The following is a 19,124-nucleotide window of genomic DNA, read 5'->3' as shown; positions in this document are numbered from 1 at the left end:
GTACAATTTAACAGGGCAAACTTTGTGGTATGTAAATTTTATCTTAATAAGCTGTTATTTTAAAAGGAAGGGAAAACATGACAAAACAAGATTATCAGGGTTTAGATATTTTCTAAATATTTATTTAAGTTGCAAAATAAATGTCTGCTTTGCTGCATCTTGTCAGTGTGTTTAATGATAGAATAGACAACTCTGTAAGGAGAAAAGGTCAAATGTCTAGAGTCAAAATGTTTCAAATGTCCTTTGGGAATGTATGGCCTGGAGCAGCGGGGTTCCCTGCTGCCCCCCGTGTGAGGCTCTGGTTCCAGCCGCAAGTCTGCTGCTGATTTGCCCTGTGGTGCCAGGCAAGTCTCCTTCCCACTGGAGTTCCAGGATCTCCATTTACATAACAAGGAGACTGCTGCACTGGATCCTGCAGGCTGTCCCTTCTCTGGCATCCTGCACAACTTTGACCTTCCCTGAAGTCGGCTGGTGGAATTCTGCATGGACCCCCACGCATTCCCACCCAGGCCCCAAATGGCATCCCTTCAGGTTGAAAGGACAGAAAGGAAATTGTGAGCCCTGTGAGCTCACAATGGTGCCATTGTGCCCGGCAGAACCTCTTTGTTCTTTTCAGGCCTCTTTCAGATCAATATCCATTCCCCAGCTCTGGAAGGGGTGGGCAGCAGGGCTGGTGAATGCTACAGAATTAAGCCAAGAAGATTTAGCAGGCACTTAATGAACATAGTAGCCATTTGTGGAGTCTCCACTTCGTGGAGGCCCTTCAAGTACTAAAAGGATCTCAGCAAGGCTAAATGACTTGTCCAATACTGCACAGCTAGCTAGTGGCAGTGCTGGGCTTCACACACAGTCCTGGACACCTTCAAAGCCTCCAGTTACCAATGCCATGGTCACTTCCTTCTGTATTTCTTCTCATTTTGCATGTCCCAGAGACTTTCCTAAGACTTCGTGTATGTTAACTCATGTAAGCCTCATAACCATCCTGGAAGGAGGGAGTGTTGTCATCATTACAAGGATGAAGAAACTGAGGCACAGAGTGGTTAGGTAACTTGCTCAAGGTCACACAGCTAATAAATGGCAGAGCTGGAACTTGGATAAAGCAGTCAGGCTCCAAAGTCCACGCTCTTACCATTATGTACCACACAGCTGAAGAGTTCTTGAATGTGACCTTTCACTTTGAGAGACTTATGAAGAATTTCTTGATTGGCTGAATAGAGATTTATGTACAGTTTTAAGAGCTCTGGTGCCCAGGTCTACCATTGACTGGATGAGTGAAGGGCCAGAGGTGCCTGTGAGACTGGTTTTTTTAAATATCTGATCTAAAGGGGCAGCCACTTCTGGATGTGCAGGCCCAAGATCACTGGTTCTGCTGACTTGATTTAGAAAGGAACCGGAAATCTGGATTTTAAGTTAAAACTTCTGATTTTTTGTGTTTTTGAGATGGAGTTTCACTCTTGTTCGCCAGGCTGGAGTGCAACGGCACAATCTCTGCTCACTGCAACCTCCGCCTCCTGGGTTCAAGCAATTCTCCTGCCTCAGCCTCCCGAATAGCTGGGAATACTAGCATGCACCACCATGCTCGGGGAATTTTGTATTTTTAGTAGAGACGGGGTTTCTCTATGTTGGTCAGGCTGGTCTTCAACTCCCAACCTTAGGTGATCTGCCCGCCTCGGCCTCCCAAAGTGCTGGGATTACAAGCATGAGACACCATGCCCGGCCAACTCCTGATTTTTAAATGTTGGCAACTAACGTTTTTTTGGGTGGTGGGGGGGACAGGGTCTCACTCTCTCGCCCAGGCTGGAGTACAGTGGTGTGATCTCAGCTTACTGCAATCTCTGCCTCCCAGGTTCAAGCGATCCTCCCAATGTCAGCCTCCCGAGTAGTTGGAACTACAGGTGCACACCACCACACCCAGCTAATTTTTTGTGTTTTTTGTAGAGACAGGGTTTCCCCATGTTGTCAAGGCTGATCTCGAACTCCTGGACTCAAGTGATCCCCCTGCCAAGATCACACCACTGCACTCCAGCTTGGGTGACAAAGTGAGACCCTGTCTTAAAAAAACAAAACAAAACAAAACAAAAAAAGGCCAGGCATGGTGGCTTATGCCTGTAATTCCAGCACTTTGGGAGGCTGAGACAGTTTCGAGGATTAGATTGAATAAACTGTTTAATTAAATTGTACAATTCAATGGTTTTTAGTGTGTGTGTGTGTGTGTGTGTGTGTGTGTGTGTAAATAATCACCACCACTACCTAATTTTATACCATTTTCTTCATAGTTCCTCCCAGCCCCTGGCAACCAGGGCAAAAAAGTCTCCTGTTGAGAATTCATAACTATAGTGTGGCTTTGGTTTATGGTTTTAGGGCCTAAAGCATATACTTCATGTACTAAGATGTGGTCCAAAACAATACCAGCTGTTCTGTTTTTGTTTTTGAGACACAGTCTTGCTCTGTCATGCAGGCTGGAGTGCAATGGCATGATCTTGGCTCACTGCAACATCTGCCTCCCAGGTTCAAGCAATTCTCCTGCCTCAGCCTCCTGAGTAGCTGGGACTACAGGTGCACACCACCACGCCCAGCTAATTTTTCTATTTTTAGTAGAGACAGGATTTCATTCACCATGTTGGGCAGGCTGGTCTTGAACTCCTGACCCCAACTGATCTGCCCACCTCTGCCTTCCAAAGTGCTAGGATTACAGGCCTGAGTCACTGTGCCCTGCCCAAGCTGTATCTTAATTAAAAATAGCAGAAGTAAATGAAAATCTCTCTGGTGAAGGCTACCTTCAACCCAGATGGCAAAGAATTCCTAGATATAAAGTGTGTATAAACATGACCTCACAATCAGAAGTGACATCAACAGACATGACTGACAGCAGAATTATGCCCATAAAACTTAAGCTGCTATGATTAAACTATAATAACATTTAGCTTAAAGAAATAAAAGATCTACTTGAAAACATGAGTAAGAAACAAAAGACTAACAAAAATGGGAAGGAGCCAGGTGTTGTGGCAATCCCAGCGCTTTGGGAGGTCAAGGCAAGAGGGGTGCTTGAGCCCAGAAGTGCAAGGCCAACGTAAGCAACAAAGCAAGACCTTGTTTCTATGAAATAAAATAGCTAGGCGCAGTGGCTCACACCTGTAATCCCAGCACTTTGGGAGGCCGAGGTCACTTTGGGCAGATCACGAGGTCAGGAGATAGAGACCATCCTGGCTAACACGGTGAAACCCTGTCTCTACTAAAAATACAAAAAAAAAATTACCCCGGCGTGGTGGCAGGTGCCTGTAGTCCCAGCTACTCAGGAGGCTGAGGCAGGAGAATGGCATGAACCCGGGAGGTGGAGCTTGCAGTGAGCGGAGATTGCACCACTGCACTCCAGCCTGGGCGACAGAGCGAGATTCTAAAAAAAATAAATAAAATAAATTAGCCAGATGAGGTGGTGTGCACTCATAGGCCCAGCTCTTCGAGAGGCTGAAATGAGCGGATCACTTCGGCTCAGGAGCTCGAGGCTGCAGTGAGCTATGCTCTGTGATTGGGCCACTGTACTCCAGCTTGGATGACAGAGCAAGACCATGTCTCTTAAAAAATAAACAAAAACTTAAAGCAGCCAGAGAGAAGAAAGAAATTACCTAAAATAAATCAACAATTAAATCAGTCGGGCGCGGTGGCTCACACCTGTAATCCCAGTGTGTCCGGAGTTGGTGGGTTCTTGGTATCACTGACTTCAAGAATGAAGCCGCGGACCCTCGCGGTGAGTGTTACAGCTCTGAAGGTGGCGCGTCTGGAGTTTGTTCCTTCTGATGTTCAGATGTGTTCGGAGTTTCCTCCTTCTGGTGGGCTCGTGGTCTCGCTGGCTCAAGAGTGAAGGTGCAGACCTTCGCAGTGAGTGTTACAGCTCTTAAGGCAGCGCGTCTGGAGTTGTTTGTTCCTCCCGGTGAGCTCGTGGTTTCGCTGGGCTCAGGAGTGAAGCTGCAGATTTTCGCAGTGAGTGTTACAGCTCATAAAAGCAGCGTGGACCTAAGCAGTAGCAAGATTTATCGCAAAGAGCAAAAGAACAAAGCTTCCACAGTATTGAAGGAGACAACAGCAGGTTACCAAAGCTGACTCCGGCAGCCTGCTTTTATTCTCTTATCTGGCCCCACCCACATCCTGCTGATTGGTAGAGCCGAGTGGCCTGTTTTGACAGGGGGCTGATTGGTGCGTTTACAATCCCTGAGCTAGATACAAAGGTTCTCCACGTCCCCATCACATTAGTTAGATACAGAGTTTCGACATAAAGGTTCTCCAAGGCCCCACCAGAGCAGCTAGATACAGAGTGTCGATTGGTGCATTCACAAACCTTGAGCTAAACACAGGGTGCTGATTGGTGTATTTACAATCCCTGAGCTAGACATAAAGACTCTCCACGTCCCCACCAGACTCAGGAGCCCAGCTGGCTTCACCTAGTGGATCCCGCACGGGGGGCTGCAGGTGGAGCTGCCTGCCAGTCCCGCGCCGTGCGCTCGCACCCCTCAGCCCTTGGGTGATCGATGGGACTGGGCACGGTGGAGCAGGGGGCGGTGCTCCTTGGGGAGGCTCGGGCCGCACAGGAGCCCATGGAGTGGGTGGGAGGCTCAGGCATGGCGGGCTGCAGGTCCCGAGCCCTGCCCGGCGGGAAGGCAGCTAAGGCCTGGCGAGAAGTTGAGCACAGCGCCGGTGGGCCGGCACTGCTGGGGGACCCAGTACACCCTCCGCAGCCACTGGCCCGGGTGCTAAGTTCCTCATTGCCCAGGACCAGCAGGGCTGGCTGGCTGCTCCGAGTGCGGGGCCCACCAAGCCCACGCCCACCCGGAACTCCAGCTGGCCCACAAGCGCCACACGCAGCCCCGGTTCCCGCTCGCGCCTCTCCCTCCACACCTCCCTGCAAGCTGAGGGAGTGGGCTCCAGCCTTGGCCAGCCCAGAAAGGGGCTCCCACAGTGCAGTGGGTGGCTGAAGGGCTCCTCAAATGCCGCCAAAGTGGGATCCCAGGCAGGGGAGGTGCCGAGAGCAAGCGAGGGCTCTGAGGACTGCCAGCACGCTGTCACCTCTCACCAGCACTTTGGGAGGCCGAGGTGGATGGATCACCTGAGGTCAGGAGTTTGAGACCAGCCTGACCAACCTGGTAAAACCGTGTCTCTACTAAAAATACAAAAATTAGCCAGGCGTGGTGGCGCATGCCTGTAACCCCAGCTACTCGGGAGGCTGAGACAGGAGAATTGCTTGAACCCGGGAGGTAGAGGGTGCAATGAGTGGAGACCGTACCATTGCACTCCAGCCTGAGCAACAAGAGTGAAACGCTGCCTCAAAACAAAACAAAAAAAAACAATTAAATCGATAGCAGACTTTTCAAAAGCAAGGATGGAAAACCAGAAGACAGTAGAATAATGTCTTCAAAGAGCTGGAATTAAAAGAACAATCAACATACAATTAAACTAATGAAGCTATATTTCAAGAATGATAAGGAAATCAGATCATTTTCAGACAAAGAAAAATTAAGTTTATCAACAAACCTTCACTAAAGACATGTTTAAAGGAAATAGTTCAGAAAAAGAGAAAATGAGCCTCCGATAAGTTTGAGATTCAAGAAGAAATGTTGAACGTTATAGGATAGTCATTAAAAAAACTAAACATAGAGTGTACTACTTTCAAACTACTAGAGGGAAAAAATGAAATGAGAAAAATAATTAAATCCAAATGAAAAGAGAGGAAATTAAAACATAGAAAAACAAAGATAATGATAAAGCATCAAATATGATAGAAACATATCTAGCCATTACAGTGAAAACCATAATAAATGTGAATGAACTAAATTAGGAAGGTAAAAGACAAAAATTGTCAAGCTGGATTAAAAGTAAAACAAAACCAAGTTTATAAGAGAAACACCTAAAATAGACACAGATAAAAATATGCCTAACAACATCTAACTAAAAGAAAGCTGGCTGGTTAGCTTGGGCAACATAGTAAGACCCCATATCTACAAAAAAAAATTAAAATAAGAGAATTAAATACAAAATTAGCCAGGCGTGGTGGTGTGCACCTGTAATCCCAGTTACTCAGGAGGCTGAGGCAGGAGAATTGCTTGAACCTGGGAGGTGAGAGGTTGCAGTGAGCCAAGATTGTGCCACTGCACTCCCGCCTGGGCAACAGAGCAAGACTCCGTCTCAAAAAAAAAAAAAAAAAGCCAGGGGCAGTGGCTCACTCCTGTAATCCCAGGACTTTGGAAGGCCAAGGAGGGCGGATCACAAGGTCAGGAGTTCGAGAACAGCCTGAACAACGTGGTGAAACCCCGTCTGTACTAAAAATACGAAAATTAGCCAGGTGTGGTGGCAGGCGCCTGTAATCCCAGCTACTCAGGAGGCTGAGGCAGGAGAATCGCTTGAACCCAGGAGGCGGAGCTTGCAGTGAGTTGAGATCTCGCTACTGCACTCCAGCCTGGGTGACAGAGTGAGACTCCGTCTCAAAAAAAAAAAAAAAAAAAGAAAATTAGCTGGGCTTGGTGGCATGCACCTGTAGTCCCAGCTACTGGGGAGGCTGAGGTGGGAGGATTGTTTTGAGCCCAGGAGTTCGAGGCACCTATGATCACACCACTGCAGCCCGAGCAACAGAGTGAGACCTGGTCTCAAAAAAAAAAAAAAAAGAAAAAAGAAAAGAAAGCTGGTGAGACTATTAATACAAAAAAAAGGGGGAAAAAGAGATTGTAAGAAATGAAAAGATGACCAGATATTAGGGATGTAGGGATGAAAAAGACAAGGCATTGCCCCATAAGCATTGACTGTAGTAGGGGAAACTTGGACTAGACACACACAAACAAAAAAAGAAATACCAATGCCAGTGAGTATTATTTTGGAAAAGCACAGAGAACTCAAAGGAAAACTGTGGTAGAGACACCTATTTTAGACTAGAGGTCAGGGAAGACCTTTTTGAAGAAGTGCCATTTCAGCTGAGACCCGAAGGCTGTCACCTGAGGCAGGAGATGAGGGGCAGAATGTCCTGGAGAGACAGAAGTGAAAAGAGTGAAAGCCCCAAATGGGGGAAGAGCTGATCATAGGAGGAGAAACAGAAGGAAGACTGGCTGTGGCCAGTGAATGAGGATGGATAATCCCATTTCTTCCCAGTGGAAACACTGACTGTCATCATCTAACTTTTGCTGTATGAATTGAGAACCTCGCCTTTTGATTTGGAACAGTTGCAAAGAGTTTAAGTGCAGTGAGTTTATGTGAGAGCTCCCACAGGGAAGCCTGAGCTGGAAGGCGAGCCCACCCCATCTATTCTAAGAACAGCAGAGCTCCTGAGCCGCTCTTTTGTCCAGGCCATTCTTGCCACCAGGGCCCTGAACATCCTGGGCTAACCAGAGTCACTCCTGCAGGTACACTAGAGATCAGGTAGGGCAGCCTTGGTCTACAGGCCAGTTTGTTTGAATAAAAGGAGTTGAAGTTTCTTGGTTGCTTTCCAGAGGAGCTAAGTTGGAAGAGAAGTTTCCTCCCCTGGAAGGAGAAAGTCAGGGTTGGGACCCCAGGGAGGGGAGACAGACATCCTGACCCTCAACACTTCTCTTCAGGACTGTGCTGCCAGGGATGGATAGCAAATAAATGAATATGGCGGGGCACAGTGGCTCACGCCTGTAATCCCAGCACTTTGAGAGGCCAAGGCGGGCAGATCACCTGAGGTCAGGAGTTCAAGACCAGCCTGGCCAACATGATGAAACCCTGTCTGTACTAAAAAATACAAAAATTAGCTGGGCGTGGTGGTGGGCACCTGTAATCCCAGCTACTCGGGAGGCTGAGGCAGGAGAATCGCTGGAACCCAAGAGGCGGAGGTTGCAGTGAACTGAGATCGTGCCACTGCACTCCAGCCTGGGTGACAGAGTGCTAATCTGTCTCAAAAAAAAAAAAAAAAGTGAATGTCACACTAGGGCCAGACCCTCCCCACGGAAGAGAATGGTAAGGGTCAAAGTCCCCATGAGTGTCAGCAACGTCCCCCGCCCCATATATCAATTCATTAAACAAACAATCATTAAATGTCATCTTTATCAATGTATACTGTGTATGTAGCATGGGGCTGGATGTAGGAGCCTAGAGTCAAAGAATCAAGACCTAGATAGAGCCTTAGAGATCACTGACTCTGACCTACTTATCTCACAGAGGGGAAGCAGAGGCCCAGAGAGGAAAGGGCTTTCCTTACATCACTCACATGAGGGGCAGACTTGGGACAAGCCCTGTCTCCTGATGCCCAGGCCACAGCCCTGCTCCCCTCCATTTACTCCACCTCCACCTGCCCACGTCCAGTCTTCCTTACTGTTGGATTATGGCAGCTCTGTATAGAGAAGACATGAGCCTCCTTCAGAATCCAGCTCTGTTCTGAGAATTTAAGGAGAAAAGAAGCTCTGGTGAAAAGCCTATTAGTTTCCTCTGCATGGAAACTAATGCATATTTAACAGCAGAGTTAAGTTCTGAACCTGCAGGAGCCAGGAGGAAAAATCTTAAATTTCCATCCATAGAGAATTCCAGTGCCTTCACTAATCCCTGGCTGACTCCCCCATACCTCAAAGGCAAGGACCAACTAGACCTAGAGCCACCAGGGAGTCGAGATAAGAAGAGCTACCTTTTGGCCAGGTGCAGTGGCTCACACCTACAATCCCAGCACTTTGGGAAGCCGAGGCAGGCGGATCAATTGAGGACAGGAGTTCAAGACCAGCCTGGCCAACATGGTGAAACTCTGTCTCTACAAAAAATACAAAAATTAGCTGAGTGTGATGAGATGCACCTGTAATCCTAACTACTCAAGAAGCTGAGGCAGGAGAATCACTTGAACTCAGGAGGCGGAGGTGGCAGTGAATAGAGATCACACCACTGCACTCCAGCCTGGACATCAGAGCAAGACTCAAAACAACAAAAAAAGTTAAAAAAAAAAAAAAAAGAACTGCTACCTTTTACTGAGTGCTTACTACGTCCAGGCAATTTGCAGTTGTTTCTCTTTACTTCTCAGAGCAACTCAACAAGGTAGATACTTGCATTTCTCACTTCACACATGGGGAAACCAAGACTCAGAGAGATGCAGGAATTTACAGACAGATGTCACACAGAGAGCACGGAACTGAGCTAGCTGGATTTCCCCAAGCTGCAAAACATCAGAAAGACTTGCCAGCACGTTGCTAAACTGAACCTCTCAAAATACATACCATGTGGATGTACATTTATTGAAATAAATGTTTACAGAGATCAAAGTTAAACAGCCCAAGAGAGATTTTAAAAATCGTGTCTTTTGTACAGACAGAGCACAACAGTCAAAGACGGGCAGAGCTGGAGGCCCAGAGGGAAGTGCCCAGCAAGGCAGACACTGGGAAGCTTTAGAGCCTCAGCCACCTTAGGCCTGGCGGCCCACCTCACTGCCAGCTGGACCACTGGTCCTGCTGGGTCCAAGTGACAGACTGGGCCTCAGATACTTCTGCCTTTTCACTCTTCTAGAACTCGTCTGGAAGGCTTTATAGCCAGAGAGAGAAACCATGACCCACCATTGGGGTTTGCCTGAGGCTGTCTCAGTGTTAGCAATGAAAGTTCCAGGTGCCAGGAATTCCCTCAGTCCCAAGCAAACCGGATGCTTGGTCACCCTGTCCGGGGTGGCCTGGCTTCCTCCTGGGACTCTGTCAGACTGAGAGGCAGGCTGTGACATCTCTTCCTTGTGTATCCTCGGACAGCAGCCTCCCTCCCTGGACCTCAATTTCCCCATCTCTAAAATAGGGGCATTTAGGCCGGGCGTAGTGGCTCATGCCTGTAATCCCAGCACTGTGGGAGGCTGAGTGGGCGGATTGCCTGAGGTCAGGAGTTCTAGATCAGCCTGGCCAACATGGTGAAACCCTGTCTCTACTAAAAATACAAAAATTAGCCAGGCGTGGTAGTGCACACCTGTAGTTCCAGCTACTGGGGAGGTTGAGGCGGGAGAATCATTGAACTGGGAGGCAGAGGTTGCAGTGAGCCGAGATCGCACCACTGCACTCCAGCCTGGGCAACAGAGCAAGACTCCATCTCAACAACAACAACGAAAAAAAGTTGGGGGGAGGCATTCGAAAGCACCCCTGAGGATGCTTCTAGCTTACACGTTCCACAGTTTCTGAACCAATGTTTTGTTGATTAATAGCATTTTTGGTCCCTTGCCTATATTCCCAACTCCCTGGGGCAGTGCTGAAAAACCACAGCAACCACTAGATCCCTGCAGGGGTGGCCTCCCCTACTCCCCGCACAGAGTCTTACTTTTTCCATTCTCAAAGGGTGTCATTTAGGAGATGATTATTCATGCCAGCCACAGCAGAAGGGCATTTAAAATGGAGCCCTGTTCCACTCCCCATGGAATTAAAAATGGGTTTACAGATCCCTGCTTACTTGACATTTTAATCAAGGAGTTAAGAGCAGAGAAACTTAAAGGGGAAAGGTCAAGAGCCAGGGCCACACACATTTCCATTTCAGCAAGGAATATTCCACTGCCCACTCCAGGCCAGAGGCTGTTGTGGGCGAGACACACACAGACAACAGAAGCATGGTCCCAGCTTCCAGAAGCTCCTGCTCAGCCCAGGAAGGGGGGCCATGCCCACAAGGGATGGAACCAGAAGTACCCTGTGGCAGGTGCTCTTCAGGGCCCCCAGGAACCAGAGGAAGCCTGAACAAGTGCATGACTTAGTACAAACCTGCCGTATCTGGGGGTCTAAAACATTAACTCCATCAGGCCCAAATCACTGTCTGTGGAACCTGAGTGCTTTAAAAGAGGTGATAAAAAATGCTTTGAGAGGCAAGAAGGCCAAAAAGGGAAGCGGGTTCTGACTCAGGGCGCTGAGTCTAGGGATCAGCAGCCATGACAACGGAGCACCACAGTACCGGATACACAAGGGACTGTGGGAGCCCGAGAACACCTCCCACCCAGCAGGGCAGGGCAGGACTGGCACTCCAGGCAGAAGGAAGAGCAGGAAGTGGATTTGCTCAGGGCACAGGCATGAGGGGCATAGCCAGAGAAGACTGGAGAGGGAGCCTGGGCCACACCAAGGCCATGGGGGAGACAAAGGATTCTGAGCTTTACCTTGCTTCTCAAAGTTCATGCTTCTCAGACTGGGGCTCTCCATAGTGCTACTCAGGATATAGTTGGAGTATCTTTCAAGAGCATCAGTCACTTGAGGATGGGGGAAGGGGATCATTCTTTTTTGCTGTAAAATAAACTTGTATACAGTAGGCAGCAGACAACCAACTAGACTACTTTTGAAGACAAAACTCAAGATTTTGGCCGGGCATGATGGCTCATGCCTGTAATCCCAGCATGTTGGGAGGCCAAGGTGGGTGGATCACTTGAGGTCAGGAGTTCAAGACCAGTCTGGCCAACATGGTGAAATCCCATATCTACTAAAACTAAAAAAATTTGCTGGGCTTGGTGGTGCTCACCCATAATCCCAGCTACTCGGGAGGCTGAGGCAAGAGAATCACTTGAGACCAGGACGTGGAGGTTGCAGTGAGCTGAGATTGTGCCACTGCACTCCAGTCTGGGCAGCAGACCAAGACTCTGTCTCAAAAAAAGGAAAAAAATATTTTTAAAAGGCATGCTTCACTCACAACCGAATGCACAGCCCAGAAGTGACAGTGCTCATGCTTTCTCCTCCATGCCACACTACCTGTACTGCAACCAGAGCCACCTTCACTTTCACACTGTCTGTCCTTCCCAGTCAACTAGCCTCCTTGAGCCCAAAACCTCTGCTGTGGCTCCCTGTTAGACCATGTGGGGCCACTCCCATACTTCTAATCTTGGGCTGGACTTCAACATATTTTTTTGGAGGTGGGGGGACACAATTCAATGCACAATAGCATCTTCTTTCAAATATGTTTGTCAATCTTGGGGTTCATGCTATCTACAACTACCTCCCCCAGCCCCCTTAATAACTCCAGGTGTTCTCATCCCCCGCAAGTGCTCACTCTTCCATGGTCTCCTCTCTTTTCTGTCTTCAGCCTCTTCTGCTCTACTGGCTCCTTCCCACTAGTACCTAAAGAGCCACCTGCTTCTCTCACAAACCTATGGCAACTTCCCATTCTCTTTCTCCATACCAGGTCATGTTGAAAGGGCTGTCTGCATTTGCAGTCTCAGCTCCTCGCCTCCCATGTGCTGACATCGCAGACTCTTCTTCTCACCTCCCACCTATTCCTCCAGCTGCTGTGATCTGGTTTTCCCTGCTCTGCTTCTCTCCCATCCTGTCCTGGGAGGTTGGAATTTAGCCAGGAGTGGCCTTATATCTGTCAGTGGTCAAGACTCCATTTCTCGGACAGTATCTTGAAGCCTCTGCTGCAAACCCAAGTCCACCCTCCTCAAGCAACCCCTACAAATCCAAAAGCCTCTAGGACAGGCTCTATTAAGATAAAACAACTGTTGGCCGGATGTGGTAGCTCACACCTGTAATCTTAGCACTTTGGGAGGCCGAGGCGGGCAGATCTCCTGAAGTCAGGAGTTTAAGACCAGCCTGGCCAACATGGTGAAACCCCACCTATACTAAAAATACAAAAATTAGCCAGGTGTGCCTGTAGTCCCAGCTACTCGGGAGGCAGGAGAATCGCTTCAGCCCAGGAGGCAGTGGTTGCAGTGAGCCAAGATAGCACCACTGCTCTCCAGCCTGGGCGACAGAGTGAGACTCCATCTCAAAAATAAATAAATAAATAAAATAAAACAACTATAGAAAGTAGCAAGCCATCAGTCACCTCCACATTTACTCTAATCATTTCTGTCTTGATTAACTCCTGTCTGACAACTCTTATTAAAGGCAGTGCAGGGTGGGGGACCTAGGATTGTCTCTCAGCTCTGTTGTTACAGCTCTGTGGCATACAGGAGCAGCTGTATGCCACTCCTCTGCTTGAAGCCTCAGTTTGCTCCTCCAGGAGATGGGAATAATAATGAGATCCAGCTCCCAAAGATGCTATGAGGATTAACTGAGATGATGACATAAAGGGGAATGTGGCAGGCTGAACAAATGTGAGTGCCAGAGAAGACTCAGGCCAGCTGGCCCATTCCTCAAGAGCTTGGATTTTAGAAGCAGCCTTCTGCAATCTATGTGAGGCTTTGGCAGACTCTGCTCAGGCTAAGGGAATGAGGAAAGAGACCGAAGACAGCATCATACACAGGCGAACTGGAGAGTGAGGATGTACCATGTAGAGTGCACTCACATATTGGTTATTTATTGAGAACCTACTGTATAAGCAATTCAAGCAAAAGTCAGACACAGACATTGACAGTTCATAATTGAAAAGAAGACAGGAAAACATACTCAGCATTCAGGTTTCTATACTTCACAGGCAAAGCACTGTGCCGGGGGAGCCAGGTAGGCCAGAGGAAGTGCAGGGTGCCCGGGAGTGGAGAGTGACAGCCACAATACAGACAGAGAAAGGGCACAGGACACACGGGGGTGGAGCAGGGGGCACGAAGTGGGAATACAAGGGCCCCCAAGAGAGCAGGCTGGGGCTGAGGAAAAGACTAGAATAGTTTTTTCTTTCTTTTTTTTTTTTTTTTTGAGACAGAGTCTCCCTCCATCGCCCAGGCTGGAGTGCCAATCTTGGCTCACTGCAGCCTCCGCCTCCTCCTCCTGGGTTCAAGTGATTCTCGTGTCTTAGCCTCTGGTGTAGCTGGGGTTACAGGCGCCTGCCACCATGCCCAGCTAATTTTCGTGTTTTTAGTAGAGACGGGGTTTCACCATGTTAGCCAACTGGTCTCGAATTCCTGACCTTAGGTGATCCATCCACCTTGGCCTCCCAAAGTGCTGGGGTTACAGGCGTGAGCCACCGCACCAGGCCAGGACTAGAACATTTCTGCCTGAGGTTCCAACACCTGGAAGATTCCACAGAGGGGAAGGAGTGAGGTGGAATAGAAGAGAAAGAAAGGCTCAGCTGCTGTCCTGTCTGAAGGGGAAAAGACAAAGGTGGCCAGAGTCAGGAGGGGCTCCACGCCAGCAAGGCTGTGTGACTTAGGGTGGGGAGCTCAGAGAAGCAGCCTGCCCTCTTCAGGAGAGAATTCAGCACAGAAATCTTGACAGGGCCTAGCCTGCAGAAGCCAGGCTGCTGTGAGAGGTGGGGGACACCTCTGTGAGCTGAAGATGCTCTTTTGCTACCCACCCACATTTGCCCTCTTGGAGGGGGTGCAGGAGATGGAGAGCTGCCCCTCCCACCCCTCCCCCATTTGCCGCTGAGGGGACTGGGATGTGCTGGGATGAATGACAATATCACACATGCTTATGATTTGCTCAGGACACTGCTTCTCACCCTCCTCCCCTCCTCTGCAGCATCTGACACCAACACCAACCCAGCCACCATTCATTCATTCACCCAGAGCACCTATTCTTTTCCCAGGCACCTGGCTCCTTTGTTGCCTCTATGCACAGGATATAAGTTCTTATTTGGCCTTTTAAAGCACTTTGCTCCCCTTCTTGGCACCTGGCAGATGAGCCATTAGTGATTATGAGTTTGGAGCCAGGCGCAGTGGCTCATACCTGTAATCTCAGCACTTTTTGAGACCAAGGTGGGAGGATTGCTTGAGCCCAGAAGTTCAAGACCAGTCTGGGCAACATAGTGAGACTCTGTCTCAGTACAAAATAAAATAAAATAAGGTAAAATAAGGCCGGTGCAGTGGCTCACCCCTGTAATCTCAGCACTTTGGGAGGCCGAGGCAGATGGATCACCTGAGGTCAGGAGTTCAAGACCAGCCTGACTAACATGGTGAAACCTCATCTCTACTAAAAGTACAAAATTAGCCCGACGTGGTAGTGCATGCCTGTAATCCCAGCTACTAGGGAGGCTGAGGCAGGAGAATCACTTGAACCCGGGAGATGGAGGTTGCAGTGAGCCAATATCACACTGTTGCACTCCAGCCTGGGCAACAAGAGCAAAATTCTGTCTCAAAAATAAATAAATAAATAAGATAAAAATAAATAAAATAAAAGCTGGGCATGGTGTCATGTGCCTGTGGTCCCAGCTACCAGGGAAGCTGAGGTGGAAGGATCACTTGAGCCTAGAAGGTCTAGGTTGCAGTTAGCCATGATTGCACCACTGTACTCCAATCTGGGCAACAGAGACCCTGCCTCAAGGACAAAAACAAAAACAAAACAAAACAAAACAAATGAAAAACCCCAAGAGTTTGGACTTCAGAATCAGGGAGCTGTGAACTGAAACACTTGCTATGCCACCTTATAAGCTGTGTGACCATGGGCAATTTCATAACCTCTCTGAGCCTCAGCTTCTTCCATACAGCATAAATAATATGATGCACTCAAAACATTTGTGAAGGTTAAACATACACAAAGTGCTGCACCTGCCGCATTGTCAAGTGCTCAATAAATGCCAGCTCATGGCACTTTTACAAGCTCTGGGGTTTGTTCTTTCCTTCAGAAATCTCACGTACTCTGCATTTCTCTGCATGCATTTCCTTTGTGTCTCTCTTCTCTACTCACTCTTCCAGCCGCCCTATCCAGACCATCTTCTCCATGTAACCCCATGCCTTCCTTTGGAGGCACACCAGAGACCCATGTCCACGCTGTAGCACAGTTCCCAGAGGACTCAAGAGCACAGCTCAGAACTGGGCCCATAGTCCAGTACTGGCAATATGTGTATTTATTTGATCTTCCCCTCTTAAGAGCCAGTCCTCTTCTGGGTGAGCCACTGATGCTTTTATAACAAAAGCCAATAAAATTTCACCCTGACCTTGATAAAAGAAAACATTCAGAAACTAAAAGTTCACTATTTTCTAGGATCTCAACTTTGTGGCAAGAAATGACCCAAAAACAATTTGTGCATAAAGAGTAATTAGAAAAGAATACAGAGTGGGTAAAAATTAACCACTGATCTGAAAAAATGCACAAGGAATTCTCAACTTTTCTCATTTTGTAGATGAGGAAACTGGGGCTCAGAGAGGCAAAGTTACTTGCTTAAGGTCACAGGGCAAGGCAGAGTAGGGGCTTCTGACCAGGCTGACTCCAAGTCGAATGCCTTTGCCTCCACACCCTACTGTCCACTATATGGTGTTTATGGAGTAACTGGCATAGCTTTCTGCAATATTCTTTAAAGAGAATGGTTTTAGAAGTGACTGTTGGCCAGGATCAGTGGCTCACACCTGTAATCCTAGCACTTTGGGAGGCTAAGGTGGGCGGATTACTTGAGGTCAGGAGTTTGAGACCAGCCTGGGCAACATGATGAAACCCCGTCCCTACTAAAGATACAAAAATTAGCTGGGCGTAGGCCAGGAGTGGTGGCTCACACCTGTAATCCCAGGACTTTGGGAGGCCGAGGCGGGCAGATCATGAGGTCAGGAGATCGAGACCATCCTGGCTAACATGGTGAAACCTTGTCTCTACTAAAAATACAAAAATTAGCCAGTCGTGGTGGTAGGCGCCTGTAGTCCCAGCTACTTGGGAGGCTGAGGCAGGAGAATCGCTTGAACCCGGGAGGTGGAGGTTGCAGTGAGCCGAGATGGTGCCACTGCACTCCAACCTGGAGACAGAGCAAGACTCTGTCTAAAAAAAAAAGAAAAGAAAAGAAAAAAAAATTACCTGGGTGTGGCGGGCACTTGCAATCCCAGCTACTTAGGAGGCTGAGGCAGGAGAATCGCTTGAACCTGGGAGGTGGAGGTTCCAGATCACGCCATTGCACTCCTGCTTGGGCAACAAGAGTGAAACTCCATCTCAAAGACAGAAAAAAGAAAAAGAAAAAAAAGTGACTGTTACCCTGGAGTTCTATTTAATAAGGTATTCTTTCTTTCTTTTTTGGAGGGTGGGGGACAGGGTCTCACTTTGTCATCTAGGCTGGAATGCAGTGGCATGATCTTGGCTCACTGAAACCTCTGCTCCCAGGTTCAAGTGATTCTCCTGCCTCAGCCTCCCTAGTAGCTGGCATTACAGGCAGGTGCCCCCATGCCTGGCTAAGTTATATATATATATATATATATATATTTAGTAGAGATGGAGTTTCACCATGTTGGCCAGGCTGATCTGGAACTTCTGGCCTCAGGTGACCCGCCCGCCTCGGCCTCCCAAAGTGCTGGGATTACAGGCGATGAGCCATTGCCACTGCGCCTGGCCTCCACCCTTTTAATTCTTTTTTTTTTTTTTTTTGAGACAGAGTCTCACTCTGTTGCCCAGGCTAGAGTGCGGGGGCACGATCTTGGCTCACTGCAACCTCTGACTCCCGGGTTCAAGCGATTCTCCCGCCTCAGCACTCTTTTCATTCTTAGGACTGGTTCTAACTCAGGGAATAGGCTGCAGGAAGATAGGGGAAAGCATCAGTAGGGAATTCTCCCTCCTATTGCTCCCACAAAACACATACCCCTGCACTTGAGGGAGAAATGAGCTACAAATGACTCACTTCATTTATTTTTATTTTTTATTTTTTTTGAGACAGAGTTTTGCTCTTGTCCCCCAGGCTGCAGTGCAATGGTGCGATCTTGGCTCACTGCAACCTCTACCTCCTGGGTTCAAGCAATTCTCCTGCTTCAGCCTCCAGAGGAGCTGGGACTACAGGCATGTGCCACCACACCCGGCTAATTTTTGTATTTTTAGTAGAGACAAGATTTCACCATGTTGGCCAGGCTGGTCTTGAACTCCTGACCTCAGGTGATCTGCTGGCCTCGGCCTCCCAAAGGGCTGGAATTATAGGTGTGAGCCACTGTGCCCGGCCATGACTCACTTTAAAAAGAACACCAAGAAAGGCCGGGCACGGTGGCTCAGACACCTGCAATCCCAGCACTTTGGGAGGCCGAGCCGGGTGGATCACAAGGTCAAGAGATCGAGACTATCCTAGCCAACATGGTGAAACCCGTCTCTACTAAAAATACAAAAATTAGCTGGGCATGGTGGCACGTGCCAGTAGTGTAGTCTCAGCTACTCAGGAGGCTGAGGCAGGATAATTGCTTGAACCCAGGAGGTGGAGGTTGCAGTGAGCCGAGATCGTGCCACTGCACTCCAGCCTGGCAACAGAGTGAGACTCCATCTCAAAAAAAAAAGAACACCAAGAAAAATAATCAAGGTTTAGAGCTACCTGTGAACCACTGCATTCTCTTCTTTCTTTATTTTTTAAATGTTTCCTGACTCCTAGAACTGACACTGTGTTTTCTTCTTTCCAAAAATATAACTTTCCTTTTAAGACAACCGCTACAATAGGAGCTAAGATTCTTCCATCTGGAGTACTTTGAAGGAATAATAGTATCATCCACACCAATCAGTTCAGGCACTCTTATTCCATCAGGCGCTAGCTACGGGCATCGCCCCCAATTCGGGCTGCTCTGGGATGATACATCTGTAGACATTTGGGTTGACACAAGGTCCTGTGTAGGCTCCTTGCTTGGACAGCAGGCATTGTGGAATGTGTTTTCCCCTCTATGTTCAAGCATCAAGTCTTTCTCCATTCAACGCATCAGGCATGAAATTTATGAGCAGGTCTTTTTGCAAGTATGCAAATTAAATTCTGACCTCTGGCCATCTAATCTCGAGTGATGTATATTGAGAATGCTGCTTTATGGTGGCTCTGCATCAATATGAGGCTCAAGTGCTGCCTACCAGAGAAAGGATTTAACTTGGCTGTCTTTAGATTAACCTTCAGGTGCTTTTGGGGAGCAGGGGAAGAGAGGATGCTGACTGCTAAGGCTTACATCACGCAAACACTGAAGTTATACTACTACCTGGTCTCATATCAGGTGCAGGGTCTCCAGGCTAAAAGGAATTGCAGAAATCATCTAGTCACTCCACAGCCCCACTAGATGCACCAATTCTGTCTCCAACATTCTTGGTAAGTGATCAGCTACTCTCTGCTGGAATACCTTCAAAGACAGGGAGCTCATGAGGCTCAGTTGCTCAAAAATGGAAAAACTCTGTCATAATTAGGATTGAAATCTGCTTCCTATGACTTTTCTACCACTGGTCCCAGTTCTGCCCTCTGTGGCCACCCGGGCCACTGCTGCTTCATCCAGCCTGGGGGTAGGAGAGGGTGACTACCCTGTCCCCTTCTCCAAACTGCACAGCTCCAGCCCTCTGGCTGTTTCTTGCAGCCCCTTTTCATGCAACATCTAGCACTCTCAGAGTCAGCATACTGATGAATCAGTGCTGCTTGGGGTCAGCCAA

General features: G+C 48.3%; 1 long non-coding RNA gene across 2 annotated transcripts in view; it reads right to left on the bottom strand.

Moving 5' to 3' along the window:
* Positions 1-2,733: 2,733 nt before the first annotated feature.
* The window catches only part of LOC134729097 (uncharacterized), a 42,782-nt gene continuing 26,391 nt past the window's right edge, over positions 2,734-19,124 (bottom strand). Inside the window, exons 2-4 of one of the 2 annotated variants that reach the window (XR_010109967.1) lie at positions 18,683-18,823; positions 16,563-16,693; positions 2,734-3,963 (exon numbers count right to left, since the gene is read on the bottom strand). This is a non-coding gene — a long non-coding RNA (uncharacterized LOC134729097). The remainder of the gene's footprint in view (positions 3,964-16,562; positions 16,694-18,682; positions 18,824-19,124) is intronic. The other variant, XR_010109968.1, reaches the window with a different exon arrangement.

Source organism: Pan paniscus, chromosome 16 (assembly GCF_029289425.2).
Source record: "Pan paniscus chromosome 16, NHGRI_mPanPan1-v2.0_pri, whole genome shotgun sequence".
In the NCBI taxonomy this organism is placed as follows: Eukaryota; Metazoa; Chordata; class Mammalia; order Primates; family Hominidae; genus Pan; species Pan paniscus.
This window is presented reverse-complemented; position numbering and strand designations above follow the sequence as displayed.